Source organism: Anabrus simplex, chromosome 2 (genome assembly GCF_040414725.1).
Source record: "Anabrus simplex isolate iqAnaSimp1 chromosome 2, ASM4041472v1, whole genome shotgun sequence".
Classification (NCBI taxonomy): domain Eukaryota; kingdom Metazoa; phylum Arthropoda; class Insecta; order Orthoptera; family Tettigoniidae; genus Anabrus; species Anabrus simplex.
Window position 1 is genome coordinate 21,906,229 of NC_090266.1, and position 15,463 is coordinate 21,921,691.

The 15,463-nt window shown below is 42.1% G+C and overlaps 1 protein-coding gene across 1 annotated transcript in view; it reads right to left on the reverse strand.

Annotated features, from left to right (window-relative positions):
* LOC136864950 (pickpocket protein 28) overlaps positions 1-15,463 on the reverse strand; it is a 434,926-nt gene that overhangs the window by 325,471 nt on the left and 93,992 nt on the right. The window lies entirely within an intron of this gene.

Sequence of the window (15,463 nt, forward strand, 5' to 3'; positions counted from 1 at the left end):
GCGTTTGTTATGCAAGCAGTGTGGAATTTCGTAAGTAATTGAGTCGCGAGTCAAATTAGAACTTGTAATTAACATTCACTACTAGATTCCGGTGGAGAATAGGCTACAGACTGAACTGTAATGTGGACGAAATCGTGAGACGGATTATTTCATTGGGTTTCTTAAGTTGTGTGATGAATGATACTGTATGTTTTATGCTCGGTGTATTTCGTCTTGTGGGACGAGATCTACAAACTGTGCCCTGAGTCGGATTGTTTCGCGACAGTGTACATCAGAAGATGAACCATGGAAGAGAGCTCTTAGGACCGTCGTATTTCCAATGTTATGATGTTGTGAGCGCAGAATCGATGGGCCGACCTGATGGCTAAACGGTGCATTGCTGAATCACGGAATGACGTGGACAAGGATGAGTACATCTGATTTAATTTAATCAATAAACAATCACTTCCGACTGGAGAAATAAATTTCTACATAGTCATTTGTTGCATGTAATATTTAAATTTATTCAGTAAATTATGTAGCAAGGGTCAGATAGATTAGTATAAGTTATTTTGTGGTACTAATGCCTTGGGGGTGTTTATTTTTGTGTATTTAATTTGTGAGTGATGGTGTTGATTTAGTCTTCGGAAGATATTCTTTAGTGTATGTTGAAAGAAACTTCTTCCAATGATATATCAGCGTGAGTTAATGTAATGGGGATAACGATTAGATGGCATTATGTACATTTGTGGAAGAATGTTAATTGTATGGCATGCTGCATGAGTATTTTTGTTCTTCGAGAAAGACCCATCAGAGTTTTTCTACGGACTCGAACCAGTGACCGTCAGTGAATATTACAGTTTATGTTTAAATTCATCGTACGAGGATAAATGATTTGATTTTGGTTGAGATAACGATCTGTGCTGCGAGGTATTTCATGTTTTTCGACGTTTATTTCTGTTTATTTGGAGACTTATTGCGATACGATATAGTTTAAACATTAGAGCGGCAATGAGGGGAAGGGAATAAGTGAGAGATATGAGATGAGATATTCTGAAACTTACAATAGAGGCATATAGAGAATTATCTTGTTTAAGGAATATTTTGTTAATCCCGGTGAGATGCTGAATCAGTCGATGTTGTTAGAGAGCTAGAAGGATGCCGACATCTGTGTTACGCCAGAGAGAGCGTTGAAAGGTATGTGTTTTCTCACAAGTCAGATGCCTCCCAGTGACTGCGTTTGAATGTAAAAGATTATATCGTGTTGAGATAAGGCCATAGAAAATTAATCAAGATGTTATTTTATACAGTTCCAATTGATTAAGTAGAACCACATAGCCGAATGGTAAGTTCTTCTATTTCACATCTCGAGGGATGTTTATCTGTACAGTGTAGGGGAGAAGTAGTTTCTCTTTGACCTCTAGTTTTTTCATGTTTATTCTGGTCCTTTTCTTCTCTTGTTCCCTCTGCACACTCAATCCCATCATTGTATCTCTTCCCATCTACCTACTATTCTTCCTTTTCTAAATCATATACATACAGCTCCTTGTTCCATTACACTTCTTTTAAACGCGCTGGATTCCTGATCTATTTTTTCTTAATCCGGTCGTATTTATAAATTCTCCACTTTCGTGTGTTCTGTCAGCTTTTCCCTGGCTCCACAGGTCTCATTTCGCCAGCCTCCTGATGAATCAGGAATGAGCTCGTCGAGGCCACAGAAGACATGGGTCAAGCAGAACTAGAATCGATGTCTTTGTATCTCTGTTGTGTTGTTCCTTTTGGCCCAATTTGTCTGTCGTTATGTTCCTAATCTCACTCTTAGCTTCCTATGAAGCTACGATTGCTAATTGCGCTAACTTATCTCGGCAGTTGTTTTCGCATTGTTAAAGCTTTGTATCATCAATCTGGCATTCAATTCGGTTGAATTTCTTACCTACTGACATCAATTTAGTCTTCGAAAGTCTAATTTTCCTACCACACTCATTTTCAAGTTCCAAGATAGCAGGCTTTCGGCACAATATTTTATTAAGACCAAGTCGTCAGCATAGTCGAGACTGCTTACTATATTTACACGTAACATAATCTCTCCCTGCCACTTTATACCATCCAGCATATAATCCAGGTAAATTACGAAAAAAAGGTGAAAGATTGCAACCTTGTGCAACCCCTGTATGTACAGTGAACCAAGATTTCATTCTACCATCAATTCTCACTCTAGCCCAATTGCCAACATAAATGCCTTTGATTGGTTTTAACAGTCTACCGTTAATCCCATAGTCCATCAGTATGGTGAACATCTTTTCCCTCGGTACCCGTCATATGCTTTCTCTAGATCTACGAAACTTAAACACAACTGTCTATTCCTCTCGTAGCATTTTTCAACTGCCTGGCGCATACAGAAAATGTGATCCTGTCAGCCTCTCTGCGGTCTGATAACACACTGGTTTTCATCCAACTTCCTCTTAAACACTAATCGCACTCTCCCTTCCAAGATGTCAGTGAATAATTTTCCTGCTATAATAATCAATGGATGCCTCGATAGTTGTTGCAATCCTTCCTGTTCCCTTGGCTATAGACAGTAAAATTACTGCGTTTGTCCAATCTGAAGGTACCTTACCAACACTCCATGCTAATATTACTACACTATGAAGCCATTTCATCCCTGATTTCTCGCTACACTTCACCATTTCAGGTCTAATTTCATCTATGCCTGCTACCTTATGACAATAGAGTTTATTTACCATTCTTTCCATTTCGTCAAGCGTCATTTCACCAACATCATTTTCCCCCTCCCCATAAGATCGGTTCTTCTCAACATAACCAAGAAGATTTCCTTTTACGCCGAGAAGATTTTTAAAAACATTCCCTCCACCCGACCAGTGATTCACTGAGGTCTATTATGCGTACACCTGAATTATCCAAAACACTGTTCATTTCCTTTTTCCATCCCTTCCTAAGATTATTGATTAGTGCCCAGAAAGGTTTCGCTGTCAATCAAACAAACAATAATGATCTGCATTTAGGGCAGTCGCCCAGATGGCAAAATCCCCATCCGTCTTTTTCTTAGACTTTTTTTAAATAATTTCAAAGGAATAGGAATTTGAATGAACATCTCCCATGGTAAGTTATTCCAGTCAATAACTCTCCTTCCCATAAACAAATATATTGCCCCAATATGTCAACTTGAATTACAAATTTATCTTCATATTTTGACCTCTTCTACTTTTAAAGACATCACTCAAACCTATTCGTCTACAAATGTCATTCCACGCCATCTGTTGGCCGACAGCTCAGAACATACCACATATTTCATAAGACTATTTTCATGTTTTTTACCTGTATTGACCTTAATACTAATTGTTAAAATTCTTGTTTTATTTTCCAACTAAATAACTACATAAGAATGTTTATTTTCTCCTGAAGGGCGTTTTATTCCAATTCAACACTAACAGGGACATGTTTCGCTCGTTATATCGAGCATATTCAGCCTCATTTGATCAAATATCTCAAGGTTAATTCCTTACGTTGAACTTTCATATAAACAATTTGATCATTAAAATTATTTTACACCAATAAAATTTTACATCTAGTTAACAATAATTAAAAAGGATTAACAAATTAAAATATGGCTGAGATTGAATAGACATTCATAAAAATTTACTGAGGTCCAAGTCATAGTAATGTTCTAAACATCTGTAATATTTGGCTAAAAATCTCGTTAGTTCCCAGTTTTAACTGACACTATTTAGTGTTAAGTTAATTTTGTAAATTTAAATGTCCTACTTGAAATTAGTGATGTTAGAGGATTAAACTTGCAATGTTTTTCTCCTTCGTTGTACTTTCAGTTTCGTTGAGAAACCACTACATTATTAAAAGATTGTACTTTGAATGTTTGTGGTCTGTTGGAATCATCATACTAGTAATCCTCCCCGTTCTTTACCTGCTTTGGGTCAGACTATTTTAACACTGGTGTGTTTGTTATCGAAGCGTGATTAAAAGGAACACCAGTAAATGTTGCTTAGTTGCTGATGTATTGTTTTACTGCAACATTTGTGGACGAATGTGTCTGTAACAAAAGAATACTATGAGCGTGTTTTTGTAGTTGTAATGAAAAATTCTTGTGGTTTGTAATTTCACCTATCCCTTTATTCACGCTTTAGTGCCTACCTGTGCTTTCTGCTGTACTGAGACTATTTGTTACCGTGTTTCTGCTTCTTGTGTTATATGCATTGGGCGGGTGTGGTGAAGGGCGAGTAGGAGGCGTACGGGAAGGAGCATTAAGCACTGGTGTAACATGTGGATGGCGAGTAGGGGGGATGTTGGATATTGACTTGGCTTGTGGTGGTGGGTCGCTGTGTGTTTTCGAGGTGGGATTTGCGTTTGTTAACATGTTGGAAGGTTTATAATTGAATATTTTGAAGATTTTACTATTGTCTGATTTGAGAACTTGTGGCAATTTTGGCAATTGCTCTATCAACGGGCTCTTTATTTCGACTGCATCGTTTGTGTTCTTTCCTTTATTGAAATACTGATCCAAATGAATATAAATGTTTTCATACTCGGTACCGGATCCCCCGAGCCTATATAGGCACCGGGGAAACGTGTGTACTGTGAAAACAGCACCGGCGGCAGCCGCGAGTTGCCGAGAGAGATCAACGAGCTGGACCCCTCCCCCCCCCACCAATAATGACCGCCGCGAGAGAGAGCCAAGGCCCACGCCTCGCCCAATCATGGAAAGGAAGTTTGATGGTACCCTCAGCCTATCATCTGTGTCTTTGGCCCAACGGAAAAACGGGCGGAGGAACCTCCTTTCTGTGGTTCTCATCAGTCGTGGAAGCGGATGAGGTTGGCTGTGAAGGAGCAACTCAATGATATTTCGAGTATGCGGCAGTCCATTGCAGTCTTGGTACTAGAACCTGCATGTCGCATTTAATTTGTGCCACAGGGTACAGTGTGTGGGTCACTTCCTTGCAAGCTGCTGTCACTTCTACTCAAGTGCAACGGCGATGGGATAAGGACCTGCAAGTTGGCAGCAGATGTGTGATGGTCGTCTTTCTGAGACCCCATGACTACTCAGGAATTCGGTCCTGCGTCTGTGTTTGGGCAGGCCTATTTAGGATCACCACTGCCTACCCTGAATGGGGAAGGCCCTAGAAAATGTGGGCTAAAAAACGGTAGTCACGCTCTCAGCCGGCTGGGAGGCCGCACCAAGCGGGTGACCCCTTATGCGTTCGAAAAACACATTCATCCACAAATGATGCAGAAAAACAATACATCAGCAACTAAGCAACATTTACTGGTGTCCCTTTTAACCACGCTTCAATAAAAAAAACAGATCAGTGTTAAAATAATCTGACCCAAAGCAGGTAAAGAACGGGGAGGATTACTAGTACGATGATTCCAACAGACCACAAACATTCAAAGCACAATATTTTACTAACTTAGTGTTTTCTCAACTAAAATGAAAGTACAACGAAGCAGGAAAACTTTGCAAGCTTAATCCTCTAACATCACTAATTTCAAATAGGAGATTTAAATTTACAAATATAACTTAGCACTAAATAGTGTCAGTTAAAAGAGGGAACTAACGAGATATTTAGCCAAATCTTACAGATGTTTAGAACATCGGGCGGCAGCCGCGAGTGGCCGAGGAGATCAACGAGCAGCCCCACCCCACCACCAAGTAATGACCGCCGCGAGAGAGCCAACGCGCACTCCACGCGCAACCATGGAAAGGAAGGTTGATTGTCCCCTCAGCCTATCATCTGTGTCCTTGGCCCAGCGGCAAAACGAAAGGAGGAACATCCTTCTTGTCGTTCTCATCGATCGTGGAGGTGGATTTATCCATACTTCCACAGCCATTTCCCATCTCCACCACCTTTATAGTCTCTTTAATTTTTTACTATAATAAGGTGAGTCTTGACCATCCCTTACCACCTTCAAGGTACAAACCTTTTCTCACTTTCCTCAACAATTGCTTTAACCCCCCTCCCTGAGTCTGTTTACCTTTTCATTTACCGTATTCCACCGATCATAGTTACTTTTTAAAATCCCCCTCATGCCTGCCTTACCAGCCATATGTTACTGCCAAGTAGTCCTACTTGGACATCAGAAAATTGTGACCAATATCTATATCTAGTCAATCACAGCCATATTTTAATTTGTTAATCCTCTTTAATTATTGTTACAGCGCCTGTTGTAACTGATATGACCGAATTCGAATCGTCTTTATACTAGACTTCCAGGCTATTTATCAACACCAACACAATCATTATGGGTGACTTTAACTGTAACATACTTAATACGACTCATGACAGTAAACGATTAGTAGATTTGTTTACTACTTGTCAAAGGTGCACACGAAAGGCTGGATAAATTTGAAGCAGCTATGAACAGATTCGAGGCACGGCTAGAACTTGTTGATGGCTCCCAAGGCTCCAGCACAACCAACCATGCTGGTAACTCACTAGCTTGCTTGAGGCAGGAATTAATGGAATTTAGGTCAGCGATAACCAGTGAACTCAAGTTCCTTAGATATGAACTAAATGATCCTGAACATAAACTGGAGGAACAAGACGAGCTACCGGATGAGGCAGAGCAGTACAGTAGAAGAAACTGCTAGCTCATACGTGGTATCGCCGAGGAGCCAAATGAAGACATTTATAGAAAAGTGAAGGACGTATTCTCCAAACATCTAGAGTTGGATGTGTCAATGGAAGGGATCGATAGAATCCACCGAATTGGAAGACCTCGGAGGACAACAGCAGAGGTACTAACAGCGGGTAAGCGGCCGATACCATGTATTGTTTGTTTTGGGCTGGGAAGACTTGGTAGAAAGGAGACGAGCTGCTCGACTAAGTGGTATGTTCCGAGCTGTCAGTGGAGAGATGGCGTGGGAGGACATCAGTAGACGAATAAGATTGGATGGTGTCTTTAAAAGTAGGAAAGATCACAATGTGTGGATAAATTTGGAATTCAAGAGGACAAAGTGGGGCAAATATTCGTTTATAGGAAGGGGAGTTAGGGATTGGAATAACTTACCAAGGGAGATGTTCAATAAATTTCCAATTTCTTTGCAATCATTTAAGAAAAGGCTAGGAAAACAACAGATAGGTAATCTGCCACCTGGGCGACTGCCTTAAATGCAGATCAGTAGTGATTGATTGAAATGAAATTGAAATTATTATTGTCAAGTTCGCTCGCTACTGGAAACGTGAAAGCGTGTGGGGTGCTAAGTGCCAGCTAAAAGGTACGAAAATCCTGATCACTGAATTGCTGACAAGAACACGTAAGGCAATTTTAAATTCTGCACGGGACAGATTCGGCATGAGAAATGTGTGGACACTAGATGGTCGTATTGTAGTTCTGCTTCCAGACGGCACTCAGAAGATTATTACCACGAATGCGGATTTTAAATCTTTAAAGTTTTAGTGGGATAAACGATAACAACTATGTTTCTTGTAACTATTATTATTATTGATATTATAGTGTTCTTAAAAATGTGTGAATGTGTGTGTAAGTTCCTGCTAGTGAATTTTGGCTGTCTCATTCCCCAGGAAGTCGAGGTGAGTTTCCTTCTTCTAAATACCATGTATCGTTTATAATCTACTTGTTCGAATTCTTAGTATTCAGCTAGACAGTTATTGTGCACCTGGACCAGACCTTGGCCGTGACGGTATCAATATAATCCCTCCCTCCCGGTCTCTCCCTTCTCAGCAGGTACTATGTTGAATCAAGCATTGTCGTCCTCTTCTTACAGCCTACAGTGTTGCCATGTAAATGCTCTTTATCATCCGGCGCATTACGACGAAATTCAAGCAATACTAATGGAAAATCATTTACATATAAGTAGTATAAGTCAGGGATTCGGCAGCCACCTCCACCTCAGGCCCACCGCAGAGGCCTCCTCCGCCTCCACCTCCACAGGCTCTCGGGAGAGGCCTCCACCACCGCAGGACCCTCCAAAGAGGCCTCTACCGCATTGCTATGCTGGCTAAGAGCGCGAGCCTAACCTCACATCCGGCATCTTGGAGGGGCTTAACCTAACCTGAAACGCGTAAGAGAGCTAGCCTAACTTCATGGAGGAGCCTAATATTAGTTTTACTCCCGGATGCCCTCCCTAACGCCTAAGAGAGCGAGCCTAACCTCACATCCGCTATCTTGGAGGGGCATAACCTAACGTTTGACTCACAAGACAGCAAGCCTAACCTCATGGAGGGGACTAACCTCAGTTTTAAGGCCGGATGCCATTCCCGACGCCAATTGCACAATATGGCGGATATAAACAGCTCCTTATGAGACGCCTTAAGGGTGCTTGCGCAAGATGGCTGCTATACAGGGGCTCTTATGAGACGACCTAGGGTGCTTGCGCAAGATGGCGGCCCCAAGGTGGTGGCTACACATGGCTCCTTACGAGACGCTTTAAGGGTGCTTGAAAAAGATGGAGGTCGCAAGATGGTTGCTATACATAGGATCTTATGAGACTCCCTAAAGACGCTTGCGCAAGATGGCGGCTATCTAATTCTACAAGATGGCGACTATACAAAGCTTCTTATGAGACGCCCTAGGGGTGTTCGCACAAGATGGCAGCTGCTCTTATGAGACACCCTAGGGACGCTTGCGCAAGATGGCGGCTATACGTGGGCTCTTTTGGAGAAAGCTAGCTTAGAGGCTATAGCACAAGATGGCGGCTACTGTTATGCATGCGGTGGAGGGCAATTTGAAATTCCACGTGCTCTTGTTTGGAAACAAACCCATGTGATTTTTGACAGCGGCCATCTTTAATCAACAAAGCACCGTGCTGCTATTTTTACGTCTACTACCCTAAGCACGTGGCAGCGCAATTTAAAAAAACGTTAATTTTCATCATTAAACAGTAAAACTATAGTGCATTCGCGAACCTCACCTCTCATCTACCATCCTGAAAGGGGCTATCCTTAAGTTTACGACAAAATGCCCTTCCCGACGCTAATTACACAAGATAGCGCTTAGAGGCTACTACACAAAATAGCGGCGGCTGTTATGGCCTCTTCCTCCTCCTCCTCTTCCTCCTCCTCCTCTTCCTCCTCCTCCTCTTCCTCCTCCCCCACCTCCTCTTCCTCCTCCTCATTCTCTTCCTCTTCTGCCAACGCATAGCTCTATCGAACATGCATCGCGAAGGCAAGAGTGTGCACGTGTTGCAGCAAAAACATTATTGTGCATGTTTAGACTTGCAGATCACAAAAGAAGTGATTGAAACATAACAAGACTAGAATCGAGCACTGTACTCGATGTCGTTAATTTCAACATATGATCAGAACATTAACTGATGTGTTCAGAACACTAAATAAGCGATTAAAACATGGACTAGAATAGAACATTGTACTCGATGAAATGAAATGGCGTATGGCTTTCTGTGCAGGGAGTGTCCAATGACAAGTTCGGCTCGCCAGCTGCAGGTCTTTTGAATTGACTCCCGTTGGCGACCTGCGCGTCGTGATGAGGATGAAATGATGATGAAGACGGCACATACACCCAGCCCCTATGCTAGAGGAATCAACCAATTATGGTTAAAATTCTCGACCCTAACGGGAATCGAACCCGGGACCCCTGTGCCCAAAGGCAAGCACGCTAACCCATTTAGCCCTGGAGCCGGACACTATACTCGGTACAACATGTGTTTAGAACATATCAGGGGATACCTTTGTTCTAAGAAGGTCAGATTACAAAAGAAGTGATTGAAACATAACAAGACTAGAATCGAACACTGTACTCGATATCGTTAACTTCAACATGTGATCAGAAGATTGATTGATGTGTTCAGAACATTAAATAAGTGATTAAAACATCACAAGATTAGAATAGAACTCGATACATGATACAACATGTCTGGGGATACCTTTGTTCTAAGAGGAAAAAATAATAAGACGAATTCTGAAAAGCTTGCGCAAGATAGCGGCTGTTTAACCCAATTTTCCTCTACCTGCTCTGTCACGGCATAGCTTTATGTCTCTATCGAACCAAGAACACTATCTTATGCATAAGGCAGTGCACATATCGCATAGCCAACTCGCTCATTAAACGATAATATATATACAGCAAAAGTACAATTTAAATGGCATGTCTAGTGCGAAAATCAGAAACTACAGAAACACACTGTGCACATATCGCGTAGCTATCTCGCTCAGTAAACGATAATATGTATATAGCAAAGTAAAACTTCAATGATTTGCCTAGTACGAAGATCAGAACTTACGAAAACACATTGTGCACATATCGCGTAGGTAAATCACTCAGTAAACGATAATATGAATAGATCAAATTACAATGTCAATGATTTGCCTAGTGCGATAATAAAAACTAATGAAAGACACTGTGCACATATCGCGTAGCTAAATCGCTCAGTAAACGAAAATATGAATATAGCAAAAGTTCAACTTCAATGATTTCCCTAATACGAAAAGAAAAACTACGGAAACACACTGTGCACATATCGCGTAGCTAATCGCTCAGTAAACGATAATATGAATATAGCAAAAGTACAACTTCAAGGATTTTCCTAGTGCGAAAATCATAAACTACAGAAAAACCATACTGCGTAGCCAACTCGCTCAGTAAACGATAATATGTATATATCAAACATACAACTTCAAATGATTTGCCTTGTCTTGTGCGAAAATCAAAAAACCATAATGCGTAGCCAACTCGCTCGGTACGCATACCGTACACCTAACACGCTGCGTGATTGCAAATACATCACATCACGGGTTATCGTCCAGAACGCTGATATACGCATACACGTCACTCTTTATCTGAATAAACGGAACACACGGACAAGAAGGTTGCGATATACTACACCTAAGATACTTACATATAAAAAAGGGAGGAGGAAAAGGAATAAATCATATTTTTTGTATGCATGTTGTCTCTTCCAAGTTGTAAGACAAAATGGGTGCAGTACTGTGAGTTTCTGCTACCGCTTGCGAAAACCGTAATGGAGTAGACATGTTATCTCAGCAAAAAATAAGTATTACCTGGTTCCCGCATACACAAGTTTGACACTTTTAGTTTGAAATAAAATGATGGATACTGAGATTCAAATCCCCGTCCTTATTCCTTTGGCGTCTTAAAGGGCATCCGGCCATAAAACAGATCCTTATGTTTTTTGTAATTACATGTTGTCGGGAAGACCGACGATGGCGTAGGAAAGGGGTAGGAGCGGCATGGAATCGGCTAGCCGGCCCCTAGCATTTGTTATCTACAGGGCTGCGGACAGTGGGGGTTCGAACCCGCTATCTCCCGAATACTAGCCGCATTAAAATATATTGCATAACGCGGTTGACGGTGATTCATCCGTCGGATGGGGACGTTAACGCTTTGACACCGAGGTTAGCCGGTTCGAGTCCGTTGATCGAAACCTCAGAATAATAAACGGCAGGGTAGGATAGGTGGTGATATACAATTTCTAATGACTAGAGTGTGTGCCAAAATATTTCATTAAATTCCAAAAGAGTGAGGGCATATATCCTGTTGATGGTGTTTTGTCTGTCGGATGGGGACGTTAAGCCTTGTGCAGTCCCCTTGGTGCTATTCGATATCAGTAAGCTATGTGCCGGCACCGGGTTTCGCCAGAGCGTCCAGTTATAAAACCCGCTACAACAGATTTATCTTTATATCGCGATTTAAAACCCCCATTCTTTGCGTCAGGAAGGGCATCCGGCCGTAAAACAGATTCTTGCGATTTAAAATCCCGTTCCTTAGACTTTTATCGTCAGGAAGGGCATCCTCCGTAAAACGATTCTTAAGAAGAAAGGGCTAGGAGCAGGGAAGCGGCTACCCGCCTCCTAGCATTTGCTGACGACAGGGTAGTTCGAACCCAGCTATTTAGGCGTTAAGCCTTGGGAGTAGGCTATGTGCCAGCTCCGGACTGTAGTAAGCTAAATGTTGAGAAGCCGTAAGGGCATATCTGTTGAATGCACCATGTATGAGATGTGTAAGTTCCCGGGGCAAGAAAAATATCGTGGGTGTGTGTTTTACAGATACGTTGTAGAGTGAGTTTGACCGGCGCGTGCGCACACTCGCAGGAATGTAGTGCATCAGCAAGTTTCGCCCGGTACGAAGTCCACTGCTCGCTTACAAACTGTACAATAAGTAGCAGCAGCAGCAGAGAGCTCTAGAATGACTTTAGGTCCAAAAGTGTTGTTCTCTCTTCCCAGGCCGGGCTGAATAGATCAAGCGGTTGAGGCGCTGGCTTTCAAACATAGCAGGTTCGATCCTGGCTTAGTCCGGTAGTGCTCAAATACGTCGTGTCGGTAGAACTTCTGAGGGAGTAAATTCCGGCACCTCGCCGTCTCGTGTTGTTCTCATCTAGCTCAAAGGCCGTAAGAGGTCGCTAACAGGCAGGGGATACTGTAGATGTTGCTCCTTCTCTTTTTGCTCAGCTCAGTGCCCGAGGATCGCTTCTACATAAAACTCAGCTTAGCGCCGCGTCTACGCTCCCCAAGTTTATAGCTCGAGGATCTAACAGAGAAGGCTCGATCCTGGCTCAGACCGGTGGTGCTCATATACGTCATCCTTGTGTCGGTTGATTTACTAGCAGAACTCTTGAAGGACTAAATTCTGGCACCTCCATGTCTCCGAAAATAGCAAGTTCGATTCTGGCTCAGTCCGGTAGTATGTGAAGGTGCTCGGTAGATTTACAAAGTACTCTTGAGGGACTAAATTCCAGCACCTCGGCGTCTCCGAAAACAGCACGTTCGGTCCTGGCTCAATCCGGTAGTATGTGAAGGTGCTCGGTAGATTTACAAAATACTCTCGTGGGAGTAAATTCCTGCACTCCTGTTGTCAACATAGCAGGATCGATCCTGGCTTAGTCCAGTGGTGTTTAAAGGCGCACAGCTTCGTGTTGGTAGATTTACTAGCAGAATATCCGTAGGGAAAAATTCGGTCGCCTTGGCATCTCCGAAAACCGCGTAAGGAGTAAGTAGGACTTAAAGACAATGATTCTGGCTCATTAACTTAATTTTGTTTCTGTTCGATAGTAATTACATTATAGGGTTTGTGTGAGAAAGAGCATCCGGGTGTATGGTCGAAGATATACAGTGTTAGCTTGTAAAGGACTATGTTCTGCATAGCCGGTAAAGCCGCTTAGGTAGGTACTAGTTTTTTCTAGTTTTATTTCCCGACCAAAAGTATAACTCTTTAGAACACTGTTCTTGAGGTGGTATCTGCGTGTTACAGAGTCAGTCAGAGCAAACACATACACGGTAAGGAATGAACGCGTCGACAGAAATTGTAGACTGCTCTTCCGGCTGTAGTATCCTTGGGCAAGCAGCGAGGACACTGTGTATAATTAAACATAAGACACGCAGTTTACACACCTGTAACTCAAAGTTCGTTTCTAGCTCTAAGTCACTTAATTAACAGTGCAATGGCATTTTCTTGACCGTGTAGGTAATTCCCTCAGTATAGCCTTCCAGCATTTAGCTGGTGTAAGTTCATGAGACAAAATAAATGGCGTGATATATAATTGTACGGAGAGGGTAAAACTCGGAGTCGGCACATAGGCTACTCCTGTCGAATAGCACCAAGAGTTCTGCTCAAGGCTTAACGTCTCTATCGGACGGACGAATTACCATCAACAGGATATATGCCCTCACTCTCTTGGAATTTAATGCAGGCTTTTGGCACACACTCTAGTCATTAGAAATTGTATACCACCACCTCCTTCCCTACCCTGCCGGTTAACATTCTGATGTTTCGATCAACGTGACTCGAATCGGCTAACCTCGGTGTCAAAGCGTTAACGTCCCCATCCGACGGATGAATCCCAGTCAACCGCGTTATGAATTGCATTTTAATGCGGCTAGTATTCGGGAGTTAGTGGGTTCGAACCCCCACTGTCCGCAGCACTGAAGATAGCAAATGCTAGGGGGCGGCTAGCCGCATCCTTCCCGCTTCTAGCCCTTTACTGCGTGATCGTTGGTCTTCCTGAAAACATGTAATTACAAGAAACATAACGATCTGTTTTATGGCCGTATGCCCTTCCTGACGCCTAAGTTATAAGGACCGGGATTTGAATCATAGTATCCATCATTTTATTTCAAACTAAATGTAAGTGCCTGACTTGTGTATGCAGAAACAAGGTAATGTGTATTTTTTTTCTGATATAACATGTCACTTCCGTTCACGTTTTCGCAAGCGGTAGCAGAAACTCACAGTATTAGTCCCTTTTGGTCTTACAACTTGGAAGAGACAACATGCACACACAAAATTTATGATTTATTCCTTTTCCTCCTCCCTTTTTTTACATGTATGTATCTTAGGTGAAGTATCTCGCAACCTTCTTCTCCGCGTGTTCCGTTTATTCAGATAAAGAGTGACGTGTATGCGTATATCAGTGTTCTGGACGATAACCCGTGATGTGATGTATTCACAGTCACTGAGCGTGTTAGCTGTGCGGTATGTGTGGCCGAGCGAGTTGGCTACGCATTATGGTTTTTCGATTTTCGCATGACGTGTATGCGTATATCAGTGTTCTGGACGATAACCCATGTTGTGATGTATTTGCAATCACTGAGCGTCTTAGCAGTGCGGTATGTGTGACCGAGCGAGTTAGCTACGCAGTATGTTTTCCTTTATTTTGGCACAAGACAAAGCAAATCATTTGAAGTTGTATGTTTGATATATTAATATTATCTTTTACTGAGCGAGTTGGCTACGCAGTATGGATTTTCTTTAGTTTCTTATTATCGGACTAGGCAAATCATTGAAGTTGTACTTTTGCTGTATTCATATGATCGTTTACTGAGCGAGTTAACTACGCGATATGTGCACAGTGTGTTTCTGTAGTTTTTAATTTTTGTACTAGGCAAGTCATTGAAGTTGTACTTTTGCTGTATACATATGATCGTTTACTGAGCGACATAGCTACGCGATATGTGCACGGTGTGTTTCCGTAGTTTTTATTTTCGCACTAGCCAAATCACTAAAGTTGTACTTTTGCTGTAAGCATATTATCGTTTACTGAGCGAGTTAATTACGCGTGATGTGCACTGCCTTATGCATAAGATAGCGTTCTTTGTTCGATAGAGACATAAAGCTATGCCGTGGCAGAGCAGGTAGAGGAAAAGTGGGTTAAACAGCCGCTATCTTGCGCAAGCTGTTCAGAATTCTAGTCTTATTATTTTTTCTCTTAGAACGAAGGTATAACCTGACATGTTCTAAACACATGTTGTATCGTGTATCGTGTTCTATTCTAGTCTTGTTATGTTTGAATCACTTATTTCGTGTTCTGAATACATCAATCAATGTTCTGATCACATCTTGAAGTTAACGACATCGAGTACAGTGTTCGATTCTAGTCTTGTTATGTTTCAATCGCTTCTTTTGTAATCTGCAAGTCTAAACATGCTCAATGATGTTATCGCTGCAACACGTGCCCACTTTTTCCTTCGTGATGCATGTTCGATGGAGCTATGCCTTGACAGAGGAGGAAGAGGAAAAT